This window comes from Heterodontus francisci, chromosome 29 (assembly GCF_036365525.1).
Source record: "Heterodontus francisci isolate sHetFra1 chromosome 29, sHetFra1.hap1, whole genome shotgun sequence".
Lineage (NCBI taxonomy): Eukaryota > Metazoa > Chordata > Chondrichthyes > Heterodontiformes > Heterodontidae > Heterodontus > Heterodontus francisci.
In genome coordinates, this window is record NC_090399.1 from 37,769,829 (window position 1) to 37,790,776 (window position 20,948).

Sequence of the window (20,948 nt, forward strand, 5' to 3'; positions counted from 1 at the left end):
TAAACTGTATGTCTGTACAATTATGAATTTGTTATCAGGACCAATTTAATGAGTAGCTCATTTTATTCACTAATGTTACACACAAATTAACAATTAATTAACCGTCAAAGTATTCTCTAAGTATTGTTTAACATATTAGACTACAACTATTAACTGTAATTTCTTGCAATGTATTGTTTATCATATCAAATTGAAACAAGTAACTTTCCCCCTGCATATTGCTTAATTTATTCAATTTTATAATTTACGGACGAACTCTTAAACCATGTATAGGTTTTCACGTCCAGCTGAACATTAAGCTACAACTTTATTCTTCTTTGTATTAGGTATCTGGCCCAATCTTGTAACTAAATGTAACTTTAATCCCTGTGTATTAGTTATCAGGGCCAAGGAATAATTTATTGCAAATTTATACCACATGCATTAGTTATCAATTGAAATTTAACAATCAACTGTAACTTTATTATTGTGTGTGTTAGTTATCATATCCAATGGAACAACTAACGGTGACTTTATTACTGTATGCATTGGTTATCATGACAAATCAAACAATTAACTGTAACTTTATTCCCATGTATTGTTTACCCAGCCCAGTTAAACTACTAGTTATAACTTTATTCCCCTTATATTGATTATGTACAGTTAAACAATTAAGTATCATGTTATTACCCTGTGTATTGATTAATAGACCCAATTTAACAATTAACTGTATTGTTGTACCCTTGTTATTTTATTATCCCGACCAATTTACTGATTAAGTCGTTTTATTAACTAATGTATTTGTTACATACAAATGAACAATTAATTAACTGTAAAATTATTTCTTATGCATTGTTCATGTTAGAATATAACTATTTATTGTAATTTTATGCAGTATATTGTTTATCATATCAAACTAAATAAGTAACATTTCTCACTGTATATTGCTTAATCAGGGGACACAATCACTGACCAACGCAAGCAAATGGACCGCTGGGTGGAACACTACCTAGAACTGTACTCCAGGGAGAATGTTGTCACTGAGACCGCCCTCAATGAAGCCCTGTCTCTGCCAGTAATGGATGAGCTGGACGTACAGCCAACAAAATCGGACCTCAGTGATGCCATTGATTCTCTAGCCAGCGGAAAAGCCCCTGGGCAGGACGGCATTACCCTTGAAATCATCAAGAGTGCCAAGCCTGCAAAACTTTCAGCACTGCACGAACTGCTTTGCCTGTGCTGGGACGAGGGTGCAGTACGACAGGACATGCGCGATGCCAATATTATCACCCTCTATAAGAACAAGGGTGACCGCGGTGACTGCAACAACTACCGTGGAATCTCCCTGCTCAGCATACTGGGGAAAGTCTTGGCTTGTGTCGCCTTAAACAGGTTCCAGAACCTGGCTGAGCGTGTCTATCCTGAGGCACAGTGTGACTTTCGAGCAAAGAGATCCACCATTGACATGCTGTTCGCCCTTCGCCAGCTAAAGAGAAATGCTGAGAACAACAGATGCCCATCTACATTGCTTTCATTGATCTCACCAAAGATTTTGACCTCGTCAGAAGACGTGGTCTCTTCAGACTACTAGAAAAGATTGGATGCCCACCAAAGCTACTAAGTATCATCACCTCATTCCATGACAATATGAAAAGCACAATTCAGCATAGCGGCGCCTCATCAGACCCCTTTCCAATCCTGAGTGGTGTAAAACAGGGCTGTGTTCTCGTACCTACACTGTTTGGGATCTTCTTCTCCCTGCTGCTCTCACATGCATTCAAGTCTTCAGAAGAAGGAATTTTCCTCAACACAAGATCAGGTGGCAGGTTGTTCAACCTTGCCCGTCTAAAAGCGAAGACCAAAGTATGGAAAGTCCTCATTAGGAACTCCTCTTTGCTAATGATGCTGCTTTAACATCTCACACTAAAGAGTGTCTGCAGAGACTCATCGACAGGATTGCGGCTGCCTGCAATGAATTTGGCCTAACCATCAGCCTCAAGAAAACGAACATCATGGGACAGGACGTCAGAAATACCCCATCCATCAATATCGGCGATCACACTCTGGAAGTGGTTCAAGAGTTCACCTACCTAGGCCCAACTATCACCAGTAATCTATCTCTTGATGCAGAATTAAACAAGCGCATGGGAAAGGCTTCCTCTGCTATGTCCAGACTGGCCAAGAGAGTGTGGGAAAATGGGGCTCTGACACAGAACACAAAAGTCCAAGTGTATCAAGCCTGTGTCCTCAGTACCTTGCTCTATGGCAGTGAGGCCTGGACAACGTATGTCAGCCAAGAGCGACGTCTCAATTCATTCCATCTTCGCTGCCTCTGGAGAATCCTTGGTATCAGGTGGCAGGACCGTATCTCCAACACAGAAGTCCTCGAGGCGGCCAACATCCCCAGCATATACACCCTACTAAGCCAGCGGCGCCTGAGATGGCTTAGCCATGTGAGCCGCATGAAAGATGGCAGGATCCCCAAGGACACATTGTACAGCAAGCTCGTCACTGGTACCAGACCCACCAGCCGTCCATATCTCCGTTTTGAAGATGTCTGCAAACACAACATGAAGTCCTGTGACATTGATCACAAGTCGTGGGAATCAGTTGCCATCGATCGCCAGAGCTGGTGGGCAACCATAAAGGCGGGGCTAAAGCATGGTGAGTCGAAGAGACGTAGCAGTTGGCAGGAAAAAACACAGAAGCACAAGGAGAGAGCCAACTGTGTAACAGCCCCGACAACCAATTTTATCTGCAGCACCTGTGGAAGAGTCTGTCACTCTAGAATTGGCCTTTAGAGTCACTCCAGGCGCTGCTTCACAAACCACTGACCACCTCCAGGCGCTTACCCATTGTCTCTCGAGACAAGGAGGCCAAAAAGAGAAGAGAATTGCTTAATCTATCCAAATTTATAATTTACTGTTACATTATTAACCCATGTTTCAGTTATCACATCCAACTGAACACTAAACTGTATCTTTTTTGCTCTGTATTGCTTATCTGGCACAATCAAACAATTAATTTGTGCCATTGCATATTGGGCACCAAGCCCAATTTAACAATTAGCTGTAACCTTATTCTCCTGTGAGCGAATTAACAAGCACAATTTAGCATTAACTATATTCCATGTTGTATTGGTTATCAAGCTCAATATAACAACTCACCATAACTTTATTCCACTGAAATCAGTTATCAATACCAATTAACTAGTTAAATTAGGCAGTATATTTGTCATATTCAATTAACAATAACTTTATACGCTTTGTATTGGTTACTGTGCCAATTAAACCACCACTGTAACTTTATTCCAAATTTTGTTTGTTGTCAAGACCAACGTCACAATTAACTGTAGCCTTCCTCTCCTGTGAACCGTTATCAATCCCAATATAACAGTTAACAGTAACTATATTTCCTGTGCATTATCTATCAAGCACAATTAACTGTAACTTGATATTCTGTGCATTAGTTATCAGTTCCAATTTAACAATTAACTGCAACTATATTTAGTTGTGCATTGGATGTCATGGTCAATTAAACAATTAACTGTAACCGTATTCTCCTGTGTATTGTTGATCAAGATACAATTATTTGTATCAATTTCCCTATGTTTATTGTAACAAGTGTTCAATATAACAATTAACTGTAACATTCTATCTTGTGTACCAGCTATCATGCCCAATTTTCTACTGACTGCATCTTTATTCCTTTGTGCATTGGTTATCATATCCAAAGAAACAATTAATTAAAATATTAGTCCGTTATATATTGTTATCAAGCCCAATATAACAATTGTAACTTTATACGCCAGTGTACTGTTATCAAGCCCAACTTAACAATTAACTGCAACCTTATTCCCCTGCATATTGTCATCAAGCCCAACTTAACAACCAACTGTAACTACATCCTTGAGCTTTAGTTCTCAAGCACATTGTACAATTAAATGTAAGTTTACCCCCTGTATATTTGTTATCAATCTCCATTTAACAACTAAATGTCACCTTATTCCCTTGTGTATTGTCATCAAGCTCAATATAAAAATTAATGGTAATTATATTCCTGGTGTATTGGCTATCAAGCCCAATATAACAATAACTGTAACTTTATTACCCTGTATATTGGTTATTAAGCTCAATTTATGGATTAACTGTTGCATCGTACCCATGTACATTCATTATCACAACCAGTTTAACAATTACGTTTGTATACAATTGAAGAATTATATGTTAGTTTGTACCCCAATGCAATTGCTGAACTTTACCAGCCCATCAACACTATAGGTTGTGGCAGTAAAATTCTGCGGGGAGAGGCCCACCTCGATCCCCAACGTCAAGAAGGGCTGCCACATATTACCAGCGGCAGTGGAACCTTGGTATGGCCCCCTGTTGCCAAGCAGTGGGGCCTTCATCTATGCATTTAAATTAACCTAAATTATATGTAAACACAATCACCTGCTGGCGGCGGCCGTCCCGTGCTTATTTTACAGCTGCCTATCGTAACTCACGTGCCTTCGGAACTCCGTACTGCGTTCCAAGAAGAGAATCTGGTGGTGGGGGGTGGGGGGGGTGTCGGATTTTCAGAGTGGGAAGGGTGGGGGAGCGGGTAGAACACTTATTATTAGCTGTGGGGATGGTGGGAAGGGGTTAAAGGGCAAATGTTAGTTTGGGGAGGAAGTTTAGGTAGAGAATAAAGTGAGATTTGTTCATATCGGGCAAAGAAAAGACCATGGGGGGTGGGGTAGCGGGGATGTTGGGGAAATGCTTACATCACCTAAGTATTTATTTGATAAAAATTAATTATAATGGACCTTTAAAAATATAAATCTTTACTAAGGGCTTGAAGCCCTTTAGAAATGGCGCTGGGAACGTGGCAGCCACCCCCTCAACATCATCGGGGTGGCTATTCCACCCCCTCTACTTAAATCAGGGCCTGTGCATAATATTGTGGGGGAAGTGTGGCGGCACTTCCATGTCGGAAGACCACCGCTCTCACAGTGTCCATCTGGTTATCTTTAACCATGAATAATAATGTTGTTGTGCTTTGTATTGGTTAGCACATCCAATTAAACTGTGCATTAGTTATCAAGACCAATATAGCAGTTAACTGTAACTTTATTCTCTGTGCAGTGTTATTAAGTGCAATAAAGAATTAACTGTAACTTGATGTTCTGCATGTTAGTTTTCAGATCCAGTTGAACAATTAATTGTAACCTTATTCAGTTGTGTATTTATCGTGTACAATTAGACAATTAACTGTAACAGCATTCTTCTTTATATTATTTATCAAGTCACAATTAGTAATTAACTGTATTCTTATTCCCACATGGATTGTAAGAAGATCAATATAGCAATTAGCTGTATCTTCATATCCTGTGTAGAAGCTATCATGTCCAATATGATACTGGCTGTATCTTTATTATCTCATGCATTGGCTACCATATCCAATTAAACAATTAATTATAACCTTATTCTCCTGTAAATTGTTATCAAGCTGAATATAGCAATTAATTGTAACTGTATGCAGCATTGTACTATTTACGGTATCAAATATAACTGTTACTTTTTCCCCTTCTGTTGTGTCATATGTCAATTTTTATAATTTGCTCAATGCCCTTACCTGTGCACTCATTAACATGAACAATTAAACAATTAACTAATTTTATTAGCTTGTGTTCCCCAAAATCCCACCCAACCCCATGGGCTTTTCTTTGCCCGATATGAACAAATCTCATTTTATTCTGTACCTAAACTTCCTCCCCAAACTAATATTTGCCCTCCAACCCCTTCCCACCATTCCCACAGCTAATAATAAGTGTTCTCCCTGCTCCGCCACCCTTCCCACTCTGAAAATCCGATCCCTTGTATAGCTCAATGCAATTGAACAATATACTATTTATTTATTCCACGGCATGTTACTTATGTCAAATTTAAAGGAAGAACCTAACCTAACCATGCATGAGTTGTCAAACCCAATTTTACAATTAACTGCAACTTTATTCACCTGAGCATTGTTATCAAGCCCAATATAACAGGTCACTGTATTTATATTTTTTGTGCTTTAGTTATCAAGTACAATGAGCAACTATTTGTAAGTTTAACTCCTGTGAATTTGTTATCATCTTCAATTTATATAAATGTAACCTTATTCCTCTATGACTTGTCATCAAAACTGATATAACAATCAACTATGACTTTAATCCCTGCATATTGGTTATCAGGAGCAATGAATAATTAATTGCAAATTTATTCTATGTGTATTAGTTATCAATGACAATTTAACAATTAAGTGGAACCTTATTCCATCGTGTATTGGTTATCAAGCCCAATTTAAGAATCAACTGTAGCTTTGGGCCATGTGCTCTCATTATCACAACTGATTTAACAAATAACTTATTATATTAGACAGTGTATATACAATTAAGCAATTAACTGTTACTTTATTCCACAATACAATGTTTATCATAATCCGATAAAAGAATTAACTGCAATTTTCTGAAATGGTGTACAATTTATCATATCAAATATAAATAACTGTACCCTTTCCCCCATGTTTTGCATCAGACATCCAGTTTTATAATTAATTGAAACATTCTTAACCTGTGTATTATTTATCATGGCTAATTTATAATTAACTGTTGCTCTGTAACCCAGCATTTGCTATCATGACCATTTTAACTATTTTATTAGCCAGTGAATCTGATATATTCAATTGAATATTTAACTGTAACATTATTCGCCTGCATACTACTTAGCTAGTCAAATTTAACAATTAACATGAAGTAATTCCTCTGTGTACTGGTTATCATATTCAATTTAACCATAACTGAAACTTGATTCCACAGTGGATCTATTATCAAGCCTAATATAACAATTAATGTAACCATATTCCCCTGTGCAGAATTAAAAGTCAAATATAACAATTAACAGAACTTTATTAGCTATGTATTAATTATCAAAACCAATAATAAATTAATTATGTCTTTATTCCCTTGTGTATTGTTTAGCATGTCCAATTTTAGCAATTAACTGTAGCTTTGCATCCATGTGCACTCAGTATCACAAACTATTTAATAATTAACTCTTTTTAATTTTCATTGTAATAATTGTCCAATTAACCATAACTTTAATTACCTAAGTATTATTTATTGTAATCTATTATGACAAATAATGTACTTTTATTCACCCCTCTATACCTTAACATATCAAGTTTAAATTACTGTTACTTTTCCCCTGTGTGTTGCATAATTTGTCCAAATTTATAATAAATATTGATACTCACAAGCCTTATGTTAGTTATCATGTTCAATTTAACAATTTAGTGCAGCTATGTAGCGCATATTATATTATCCATAATTAAACTGTGCATTCATTATCATGTCCAATTTTTAAAAATACGGTATAATTATTCCCCTTATAGCAAACTCAATTTAACAATTACTAATAACTATTACACTGGGTATAAAGTTATCAGGTTCAATTTCATAACTAACTGTAAAATTAATCTGTTGCACAATTGTTATCAGGTGCAATTTCACAATTAACTGATTTTATGTCCCCAAGTCTTGTTTATTGTAATCCAATATGATAATTAACTATAATTTTAAGCACTTGTCCAGAACTTACCATATCAAATTTAAAAACTTACTTTTTCCCCTGTGTTACCTCATTTGTTTAATTTATAACTAATTGTAGTGCACTCAACCTGTGTTTAATAGTGCCTAATTTAACAATTTAGTGAGGCTTTGTACCACGTCATTGTTAGCCATAATTAACCTATGTATTTGTGAAAATGTCCATTTAACAATATTCTGCAATATTATTCCCCTGTGTATTATCAAGCCCAATTTAACAATTAACGATAACTTTATACACTGTGTAGCAGTTATCCACTGTGTAGTAGTTAACACAATTTCACAATTAACTGTAACTTTATTTCTTTGTGTCTTGGTTATAAAGCCCAATTTAACAATTATCTGTCACCTTATTTCCCAAGCATATTTTATATAACCCAATGCAAATTTTTGTCCTGTGTACTGGTTGTCATGCCCAATTTTAAAATTAAAAGTACCTTTGTTCCCTTGTGCATTGGGTACAATGTCCATTTAAACTATTAATTGTAATGTTATACTCCTTTGAAATGGTATCAAATACACTGAGCTGAATTTTGCCAGCCTCTCGACACCGTGAAATTCAACGGGGAGAGGCCCGCCTCCACCCCCGACATTGAGCAGGGCCCGCTGCATATTACTGGTGGCAGGGGGACCTCAGGGTGGCCCCAGTGGGGCCTTCATCTAAATATTCAAATTAACATAAATTCAATTTAAATGAAGTTACCTGCAGGCAGCGGCCGTCACATGCCAATTTTACGGCTGCTGATCGCACCTTGCCTGCCTTCGGAACTCGGTGGGGGGGGGTGGTGGTGGGTGTTGGGGGCAATAAAATTTTCAGGAGGGAGGGGTTGAAGAGCAGGGAAAACATTTTTTGTTGGCTGCGGGGATGGTGGGAAGGGGTTGAGTGTCAAAGGGAACAGATTTCAGGAAGGAAAGTTCAGGAGATTGAAACAAGTTTATTGCGGGAGGAGAGGGCACTTTGTGTATAAATTACCCATTGGTGGGTGGGTGGGTGGGTGACAGAATTTAGAGTGGAAATAAATGTTATTGTTATTTCCCAGAGACCAGGACCTTTAAATATTGAAATATTATGGAAGGGCTTGTAGCCCTTTAAAAATGGCACCGGTGTCTCTACGTTATCAGGGTGGCTGCTCCATCTCTCTGTTTAAATCAGCCCCCATGTGTAATATCGTGGGGGCTGTGCAGTGGCACTTCCATGTCTGAATGCCGCCAAGTTCAAAGCATGCCAAACTACTATCCCCCTATAATAATTGACAGTAACTTGATCTACCATGTCTGAGTTATCAATTCAATTTAATGATATCTGGTACTTCATTCCGTTGTGGATCAGTTATTAAGCCCTATTTTATAATTAACTGTATCGTCATTCCTCAATTGCACTGTTATAAAAGCCAATATAATTATTAGTGCTAATTTTGTTTTGTGGGTATCAGTTATCAGGGGCAATTAAACAACTCAGTTTAAATTTATTATCCTGTGCATTGGTTATCATGTCCAATTAAACAATTAACTGTACCCTTATCACTGTGTGTATTGTTATCAAGCCCAATTTAACAATTATATGTAACTTTACTCCCCTATGTATCAGTTATCAAGACCAATTTAGCAATTATCTGTAACTTTATTTCCCTGTGTATCAGTTATCAAGACCAATTAAGCAATTAAATGTAACTGTTTTCCCATGGGTACTCTATCAAGCCCAACATAACAATTCACTGCAATTTTATGCAACAGTGTATGACTCACTAATTCAAATTTAAATAACAGTAAATTCTTCTAATGTGTTTTGTTTGCATGTGAATTTTTATAATTAACTGTAAACCTGTGTTCTAATTATTGTGTTCTATTTAGCAATTAACCACAGCTATGCACCCAACACATTCATTATCATTACCAATTAAACAATTAACTTATTTCATTAGATATTGTCCATGTTATTTCCAATTAAACAAATCAAAATAAATGTATTTCTGATGTATTGCTTATCAGGTCAAATTTAACAATGAACTGAACTTTATGGCCCTGTGCATGCATTATCATGTGCAAAAAAAATGTTTGTAATGTTATACCCATCATACTAATGTTAGTTAATGGGTCTAGTTTAATCATTAATTGTAAGTTTATTGGCTCGTGTATTGGATATGATCAAATAAACAATTTACTGTAACTTGCTTGTCATGCGTTTTGGTTATAAGGTCCAATTTAATTATTAGGTACAATTTCACAATTAACTGTAACTTCATCCCTTGTGTATCGGTTATGAAAGCCAATTTAACAATTAACTGCAACCTTACTCCCAGGTGTATTTTATCAAGCCAAATGCACAATAGAATGTAACCTTTTGTCCAGTGTGCTGGTGATCATGTTCAATTTTATCATTAATAGTACATTTATTCCCTTGTGCATTGAATATAATGTACAGTAAAACATTAATTGTAACTTTAAAACCTTGTGAATTGTTATCAAACACAATCTAAGAATTATCCATATCTTTATCCATTGTGTTTAAGTTAACAAGCCCAGTTTAACAATAACTGGAACTTTATTCCACTGTGAATCACTTATTAAGCACAATTTGACTTCACTGTATCTTTGTTCATCAGTTTTATTGTTATCAAGCACACTATAGTAATTAGCTCTAACTTTGTGTCCTATATATTTGTTATCTGGACCAATTTAACAATTAATTTTAAATTTATTAGACTTCATATTGGTTATTAAGTCCAATGACACTATAAACTGTAACCTATGTGTATTGTTACTAAGACCAATTGAACAATTATCTGCAACTTTATTCTTTATACTTTAGTTATCATGTCCCATTAAACAATTAATCGTGCCTTATTCTCCTGTACATTGGTTATTAAGCCCAATTCAACAATTGACTGCAGCTTTAAACTGATAAGTACTCGGTATCATGAACAATTTAACTATTATTGGTCAGGGTTTTCTTTATATGGAACTGAACAATTAATTAACTAACATTATTCTCCTTCATATTGTTTATCATAATCTAATATAACCATATGATGCACCCATGTATTAATTATCATATCAAATTCAAATAAGTGCAACTTTTTTCCATCTGCATCACTTACTGTGACCAGTTGTATAATAACCTGTGCCACCCTTAACCTTATTCATCATGTTCAAATTGACAATTAATTGTAGTTTTGGTTACCCATGCAGTCATCATCACAACCAGTCTAATAATTAGCACATTTTATTAGATATTGTATTCAATATATTTAATTGAGAGATTCACTGTAACTTTATTCAACTGCTATTGCTTATCTAGCCCAATATAATCATCAGTAACTTTATTCCTGTGTCCTTATTGCCAATCCTAATTGACAAAGAAATTGAATTTTATTCCACTGTGAATCAGCTGTTAATCCCAAATTGACATTTATCTGTAACTGTATTCCCTGTGATTTGTTTTCAATCTTAACTTAATACTTCATTACACTGGTATTCCAATGTGTATTGTTATCAAGCCAAAGATAACAATTAGGTCTAACTTTATTCCTTTGGTGTTGCTTACCATGTCCAATGAAGGAATGAAATGAAAGAATGAACTGTGACTTATTCCCCCGTGTATTTGTTATTAAGCCCAATTCAACAATTAACTGTAAATTTATGTCATGTATACTTGTTATCATGTCCAATTTTACAATTCACTGTATCCTTATACACTTGTACATTTGTCATCATGTCCAATTAAACAATCAATTGTAACCTTTTTCCTGTGAATTATTATCAAATCCAATTTAACTGTGTATCAGTTATCTATTCCAAATTAGCAATTAACTATAAATTTATTCTCCTGTGCATTGTTATTAAGCCAAATATAACAGTTATGTTTATCTTTTTGACATATGTATTAATTAGGTCAATTTAACAATTAAATATAACTTTGTACTTTAGACATTAGATATCATGTCCAATTACACAATTCACTGTAACCATATTCTCACATGTATTGTTTATAGAGTTCAAATAAACATATAAACTGTAACTTTATTCCTACATCCAATGTATTGAGCGAAATATAACAATTAACTATAATTTATTTCCTGTGCTTTAGTTATCAAGCACAATAAACAATTAATTAGATTAGATTAGAGATACAGCACTGAAACAGGCCCTTCGGCCCACCGAGTCTGTGCTGAACATCAACCACCCATTTATACTAATCCTACACTAATCCCATATTCCCAACAAACATCCCCACCTGTCCCTATATTTCCCTACCACCTACCTATACTGGTGACAATTTGTAATGGCCAATTTACCTATCAACCTGCAAGTCTTTTGGCTTGTGGGAGGAAACCGGAGCACCCGGAGAAAACCCACGCAGACACAGGGAGAACTTGCAAACTCCACACAGGCAGTACCCGGAATCGAACCCGGGTCCCTGGAGCTGTGAGGCTGCGGTGCTAACCACTGCGCCACTGTGCCGCCCCTAATTGTAACCTTACACCCTGTACATTTGTTTTCGGACTGATTTAATAATTAATAGCAACTTTATTCCCTTGCACATTGGTTATCATGTCCAATGAAACAATTAACGGTAATATTATTCCCTGTGTATTGGTTATCAAGCTCAGTGTAACAATAGATGTAAATTTATTCCACTGTAGTATATTGGTTATCATTTTCTTGTGTATTTTATGAAGTCCATTGGAATAATTAACTGTACTATTTTGTCCTGTGTACTAGTTATAAACTGCAATTGTACTATAAACTGTACCTTTATTTCCTTGTGCATTGGGTGTCATGCCCCGTTGAACAAATATTTGTAACCTTACTCCTCTGTGAATGTTTATCAAACCAATATAACAATTAACAGTAACTTTATCCACCATTCTGTGTTATCAACCCCAATTTAATAATAGCTGGAACTTTATCCCATTATGGCTGAATTTTAACAACCCTCCAATGTCACGGGTCATGGCAGGGGGGCCCGGACATTTTTTCTGGGAGAGGCCCACCATGACCCCCGACGTCAGGAAGGCCTTGCTACATTTTACCAGGAGCAGCGAGTCCTCAGTGTGGCAACCCACTTCCCCCACTGCTTGGCGGCAGAGCCTTCATCTAAATATGCGAATAATATTATAATTAATGAAGAAACACTTACCTGGTAGCAAGGGCTATGTCACGCTGATAATCTGACTGCAGGTTGGAATTCCCAAGCCTTTGGACCTCCATTCAGAGATCCGTGGCAAGACATTGGTGAGGAGGGGGGAGGAGTGAAATTTGGAGAGCATGAAGAGGGAGGAGCGGGGAAAACCTCTCTGATTGATTGCGGGGATGGTGGAAAGGGGTTGAGGCCAAAGGTGTGGATTTTTTGGGGGGAGGCAAAAGTTCAGCATATTAAAAAGTGGTTTTCTGGGGTGATTGGTCATTTTATTTGTTAAGAACTCAGTGAGGGGTGGGAGAGGGGATTCAATGATTAAATAAATGTTATTTCCAATTTTCGTACACCTGTCCCTTTAAAATTTTAAATTTACCTGAAGGGCTTGAAGCCCTTTAAAAATGGTGCCGCGGTGGTGCCAGCTACCATTGCCAGGGATGGAGTGGCTGCCCCCTCTATGTCAATGGAGGCAGTGAGCTTATAAAATTCAGCCCTGTGGATCACTTATTGAGCCCAATTTTACAATTAAAAATATTTTTTGTATCCCTGTTGCATTGTTATCAAGCCCAATATAACAATTAGAATGAACTTTATTTCATTTGCATTGGTTATGAGGACAGATTTAAAAATTAAGTTGGAATTTATTATTTTGCATGTTGTTATAATGTCTAATTAAAATTTTAACTGCAGCCTTACTCCTGTGTGTATTGTTCCCAAGACCAATTTAACAATGAACTGTAACTTTATTCCTTTGCATATTGGTTATCATGCCCAATTAAGCAATTAAGTGACTTGCTTTCCTGTGTATTGGTTCTTCAGACCAATTCAAGAATTAACTGTACCTTTATAACAACATGTGCTCATACTCACAAACAATTCATCAAACACAATAGTCAGAGATTTATTTTCATACAACTGAACAATTCACTAACTGTAAATTTCTGCCCCAACATACTATTTATCCAAATTTAATACAACAATTAAATACATTTTATTCAACAGTGTATTATTTATCATATCGAGTTGAAATAACTATCGTTTCCCGCATTTAATGCTTAACGCAACTAATTTTAAAGTTAACAGTAATGATATTAACCGATGTAGTATTTATCCTGTTCAATTAACAATTAACTGTGGCTATTTTCACCATGCACTCGTTGTTGTGACCAATTAAAGAATTATTAAATTTTATTCACCTGTTCTGTTCAATTGAATAATTAACTTTAACTTTATTCCCCTGCATATTGATTATCATGTTCAATTTAACAATTGACTGACCATAAACCCCTGTGTATTGGTTAGTAATCCCAGTTTAGCAAGAACTTGAATTCTATTCCAATGTGTATCAGTTACCAAGCTGAAACTTCCATTTCACTATCACCTTGCTCCCCCGTGTTGTTATCCAGATCATTTTTGCAATTAGCTGTAAACTTATTCCCATGTGTATTGTTATCAAGATCAATATAACAATTAGCTCTAACTTTATTACATTGGTTATTCATTATTATCGCCAATTAAACAATCAATAGTAACTTACTAAACTGCATATTGGTTTTTAAGTCCATTTCAACAATTAATTGTAACTATCTTCTATGTACTAGTTACCACATCCAATTTTACAATTAATTGCACCTTTACTCCCCTGTCCATGGTAATCATGTTGAATTAAACAATTAAACGTAATATTATTCCCCTGTGAATTATCAATGCCAATTTTACGATTAACTGTAACTTCATTCCCTTGGTTATTGGTTATCATATCCAATTAAAAAAAATAATTGTAGCCTTATTTTTATGTGTATTGTACCAAACCCAATATATCGACTAACTGCAGCTTTATTCCCTGGCATTAGTTATCAAGCATAATAAACAATTAATTGTAGCCTTATACACTGTGCATTTGTAGTTAGGTACTATTTAATAATTGACAGTAACTGTATTCAGTTATGTATTGGTTATCATGTCCAATTGAACAATTAATTGTGACTTTATTCCACTGTGTATGTGTTATCATTCTCAATATCAGAATAACTGTAAATATATCCCACTGTTTATTAGTTATCATGGCCAGTTCAAGAATTAATTGTAACATTATTCTCCTGTATAGTTTTGTCAAGCCCAATATAATGATTAATTGTAACTTTCTACCCTGCATACCAACTTACTAGTTATAAGGATAAATTTGACATTTAACTGTAACTTTAATTCCTGGTGTATTTCTTATCAAGCCCCATTCTGTACCCATGTTCACTCATTAGTTTGACCAATGTAATAATTAACTCATTTCTTTCATCAGTGTATAAACAATTGAACAATTAACTGTAACTTTGTGCACCAGTTTCCCTGAGGATTTTTATTCTAATCCAATAAACCAATTCACTGTAATGTTTGTTACAACCGGCCGCTCCAGTCAAAGCCCCCAATCAAAATATATGATTCTGATTGTGGTGGGTGAAATGCACTGGTGATTCAATCCCGTCCCTCCACAGATCACCTAACATATCATTATAAACTTTCCAAATTAAAGAAAGACCCAGCCAAATTGAACCATCTATTAACACCTGAAGGAGGAAAACCAAACCGAGGTGTCTTTAAATCAACGAATTAACTGTTTAATTAGAATAACTAAATTGTGACTTGTGACGTGATATTTTATGTGGGGGGTCCTTTAAATGGAGGGGACAGAATGGCCACCCCTGGTGGCTGCTCCTGCCCCAGCAATCGTGTCTGGTGCCACCGTGTAGGCGCCGGTGCCATTTTTAAAGTGCTTCAGGCCCTTACTGTTATTTTTAATTTTTAAAGGTACTGCAGCAATAACAACTGAAATTAAATTGTAATCTAACTTTGATATCCCTCTCCCATCAGCAATTCCAACTGAGTACTCAATAAATAAAATTACCTATTCCCCCAAAAAAACAATTTTGAATATGCTGAACTTTCACCCCCCCTAACTTCAGAACCTTCAACCCTGAACTCCTTCCCACCATCCCCAAAATCAGTCAGAACAGCTTTCCCCACTCCCCCCCGATTTAAAAGTTGCACTCCTCCCCCCACACACCAGTGTCTCGCCTCGGATCTCTGAATTGAGATCCAAAGGCTCAGGAGTTCTGGTCGCTAGTCAGAACATTGGCCTGGGGTGGCCGTCGGGTCCAGGTGAGATAATTTACATTTGTTTAAATATATTTTAATATGTAAATGAATGCTCCGTCACTGAGCAGCGGCGGCCAGCCCGAGGCCTCGCTGTTGCTGGTAAAATGCGGTGAAGCCTTCCTGGCGTTGGGAGTCGTGGTGGGCCTCTCACTCAAGTATTTTATGCACCCCCTCCCCAACCCCACTCTTACTCCCAAAATTGGAGGTCTGGTAAAATTCAGCCCATTCAATGTTATAATTATCTGTAACTTTCTTAAGCACTCTATTATTATGATGTCCAGTTTAACAACCAACTGCAGCTTTATACACCATGTACTGTGTATTGTGACTAATTTGAACTAAACTATTTTTATTAGCCAGTGTATTTTGTCAGGCAAGCTGCCCTCCTGCCAAGAATGAGGAAAATTAATTTCTCCACATGAACATTGATTTTTGGACTGTTGTTGGTGAAGAAAGAACTTGCTTTAAAAGAAATGGAGACTTTGGCTGGAAAGAGGCATTAGCATATCAACAGACAGTACTTCAAAGGCCAAAGTGGCTATTCCCTGCTCCAATTTAATCCACAATGGACTTTTGATTACCAGATGTTGAAGGTGGAAAGACTAGCATTCAAGGTTAACTGATAAGATGGCCGAATACACAAACAGATGTGTTCGGTTTGGGTCATGTGACTGACTGACTGCTGGAGTTTTTTGAATTTGAACTTCCAACAAGGAATTTGAACTTGGAAAGCTGTTTGCCCCTGGACTGGAAAAGACCTCTCTCCTGTCTTCTCTCATCTTGCACTCACCAGCTTCGGAAACCATTGAAGCCATATGAACCCCAAGAGAGAAATATCAGCTAATTCTTCCAATGTGTTTTTCATATTATGCCCAATTTTATGATGAATTGTAACACCCTTAACAGGCCTATGAGTTACTGTGTCCAATTTAACAATTAATCACAGCATTTAACCCCATGCACTCCTTTTCACAACCAATTAAATGTTTAACCAGTTTTATTGGTTACTGTCTTTCATAATGGCAATTGAACAATTAATCTTAATTTAATTCCTCTGCACATTGCTTATCAGGTCAGATTTAATAATTAACTGGGAACAGTAGCATAGTGATAATGTAACTGGGCTCATTAACCTGAGGCCTGACTCATGATCCGGAGACAAGAGTTCAAATCCCACCATGACAGCTGGTGGCGTTTAAAATCAACAAATTAATAAATCTGCAATAAAAAGCTAGTCTCAGTAGTGATGATTTTACTGTATCAGTCTGTATCAGTTCAAAGGTCTGCATTGGTTGGTGGGTTTGAATCAATTGGAAGGTCTGTAACAGTTGGAGGGTCTGTATCGATTGGAGGATCTGCATCGATTGGAGAGTCTGGAGGGTCTGCATCGGTTGGAGGATCTGTATCAATCGGAGGAGCTGCATTGACTGGAGAGTCTGTATCAGCTGGAGGGTCTGTATCGGTTGGAGGGTCTGTATTGATTGGAGGGTCTGTTTCGATTTGAGGAGCTGCATCGATTGGAGAGTCTGTATTGGCTGGAGGGTCGGTATCGATTGGAGGAGCTGTATCAATCGGAGGATCTGCATCGAATGGAGGATCTGTATAGGTTTGAGGGTCTGTTTCGATTTGAGGAGCTGCATCGATTGGAGAGTCTGTATCGGCTGGAGGGTCTGTATCAATTGGAGGAGCTGCATCGACTGGAGAGTCTGTATCAGCAGGAAGGTCTGTATCAGTTGGAGGGTCTGTATTGGTTGGAGAGTCTGTATTGGTCCAAGGGTCTGTTTCAGTTTGAGGGTTTGTATACCCTGAGCTGGTTTAAATTGATGTATTAGTTTGAGGTGCTGTATCAGTTTGTGGTGTTGAATTACTTTCAGATGCTGCATTAGTTGAACTTTGCAATGCATGTGTTACGATCAAGGTGGGAGGAGTGCACTGTTTGTTGAGTCCCACTTCTCCACAGGTCACAACATATCAATATTTTTCCCACTTAATGAAACCACCAATCAGATACTCACACCAACCAGGTTTCTTGAATAAACAAAAAAAATCTGTTTATTATAAACAAAGTCGTAACCAATAATGAAGTAAGTATATACATGAATTGAAATATTAAAGCCCCATATTATTTATCCTATCCCTCATGCACACACACATACATCCAAAAACTGGGTAATTGGGAAAAAAGGGATTCTTGTTCACTGCTGTTGCAAAGAAATAGAAGGCAGAAAAAAAATCAGGAAAGATATGGAAGGAGGTCCTTTGTTTTGGTGAGGTGTCCAAAAGTCGAATATTTGGCTGCCAATAGGAGTTTTTCCAGGTGAGGTTGATGAACAGTCTGCTTGGATAGGCGTTCAAAGAAATTCAACTGCAGAAGGCTTCACATAAGCCTTACAGCATGAGAGGTGTCAGGACTAACACATTCGATGCAAAGTTCATTTGAAGATGCAAGGTTTCTGAAAATATTCAGGGTTTCTTCAAAAATGCAGGAGGTAACAGTATAGCTTTCTTCGGGCTTTTGCTTTTCAAAAGAGGGAATTCTTCAAAGAGAGGTAACAGTCTACTGAAATCCTGGCAGGTCCATAAACAAATTCCAATTGTCTCTTTTAATCAAAAAAAAAGCATCTTTTAAGAGTTCAAAGTGAAGCCAAACTTTTTCCAAGCAAGTCCCATGGTAATCATGAATTCTGTCTTGTCACAACAAACAATAGCTCATAAGTTAAACCTCCTGCTATGTTAACTTGGAATCATGTTTTCCAGTAAAAACTTGTTTAAAATTCACATTTTGTTGAACTTCCTTTAAAAAAAAAACACCTAATGGTCAGCTTCTTCAGTTTTAAAGTATAGATTCTAAGTTTTAACAAAAATATGTGGACACTCTTGTAACACCTCCACCCTTGGTGAAACAAAACACCATTTTTGAATGTGTTTAATTACAATGTATAAAAAACAGTTGAAAACATTTTAAAATACATTTTCTACATTCATCTCCCATTCACTCCATACTTGTAGTTAATTTAGTTTTGCTTTGTACCATCTTTATTTAACTCAGACAAAGTTAGATTCACGACAAAGCAACTGCAATAACATTATTCTTTCCTGAAATGTGGACAATCTTTAAGTGATAAGGCTGTAGCAGTAAACTCCATCGGAATATTCCGGCATTCTGGATTTTACAGTTCTCCACAAAGGTTAATGGGTTATGATGAGTATATACCAGTGGTTCTTTGTAGTCATACAGTCATAGAGTCGTACAGCGTAGAAACAGACCCTTCGGCCCACCGTGTCCATGCCGACCAAAATGCTTATCTATACTAATCCCACCTGCCTGCATTAATTCCATATCCCTCTATGCCTTGCTCATTCAAGTACATGTCCAGATGCCTCTTAAATGTTGCTACTGTTCCTGCCTCCACCACCTCCTCTGGCAGCTCATTCCAGATACTCACTATTCTTTGTGTGAAAAATTTACCCCTTTGATTTCCTCTAAACCTCCTCCCTCTCACCTTAAATTTATGCCCTCTAGTTTTAGTCACCCCTACCATGGGAAACAGACACTGGCTATCTACTCCATCTATGCCTCTCATAATTTTATATACCTCTATTAAGTCCCCTCCCAGGCTCCTTCGCTCCAGGGAAAACAAACCCAGCCTATTCAATCTCTCTTTATAACTCAAGCCCTCCATACCAGGCAACGTCCTTGTGAATCTTTTCTGTACCCTCTCTAGCTTAATCACATCTTTCCTGTCGTGCGGCAACCAGAACTGCAAACAGTACTCCAAATGCAGCCCAACGTTATGTAGAACTGTAACATGACATCCCAACTCTTGTACTCAATGCCTCGGCCGATGAAGGCAAGCATGCCATATGCCTTCTTCACCACCCTATGTTGCCACTTTCAGGGAACTATGTACTTGCATCCCAAGGTCTCTCTGCTCAACAACACTCCCCAGGGTCCTGCCATTCACTGTATATGTCCTGCCCTGGTTTAACTTCCCAAAATGCATCATTTCGCACTTGTCTGCGTTAAATTCCATTTGCCAATCCCTTGCCCACTTTCCCAGTTTATCTATATCCTGTTGTAACCTTAGACAACCTTCTTCCCTCTCCACTATACCACCAATTTTGGTGTCATCTGTAAACGTACTAAGTATGCCCCCTACATTCACATCCAAGTCATTAATATATATGACAAACAACAAAGGGCCCAGCACCGATCCCTGCGGCACACCACTGGTCACCGGCCTCCAATCTGAAAAACAACCCTCCACTACCACCCTCTGTCTCCTATCACCAAGACAATTTTGTATCCAATTGGCTAGCTCACCCTGGATCGCATGAGTTCGAACCTTCTGGACCAGCATACCATGCGGGACCTTGTCAAAGGCCTTACTAAAGTCCATGTTGACACCGTCCATCGCCCTGCCCTCGTCAATCCTCTTGGTCACCTCCTCAAAAAACTCAATCAAATTCGTGAGACATGATTTCCCACGCATAAAGCCATGCTGACTATTCCTAATCAGACCATGCCTTTTCAAATGCATATAAATCCTGTCTCTCAGAATCCCTTCCAATAACTTTCCCACCACTGATGTAAGGCTCACCGGCCTGTAGTTCCCTGGCTTATCCCTGCTGCCCTTCTTAAATAAAGGCACAATATTAGCTATCCTCCAGTCTTCTGGTACCTCACCCGTGGCTAACAATGATATAGAAATCTCTGCCAGGGCCCCAGCAATCTCCTCCCTTGCTTCCCATAGCATCCGAGGATACACCTGGTCAGGCCCTGGGGATTTATCCACCTGAATGCGCTTCAAAACCTCCAACACCTCCTCCTTTGTAATGTTGATATGCTCCGGATATCGCTGTTCCGTCCCTTGAACTCACTAGCTTCCATGACCTTCTCCATGGTGAATACAGACGAGAAGTATTCATTTAAGACCTCACCCATTTCCTGTGGCTCCACACATAGATTACCACCCTGATCCTTAAGGGGACGTACTCTCTCCCTAGCTACCCTTTTACTCTAATATACTTATAGAATCTTTTAGGATTCTC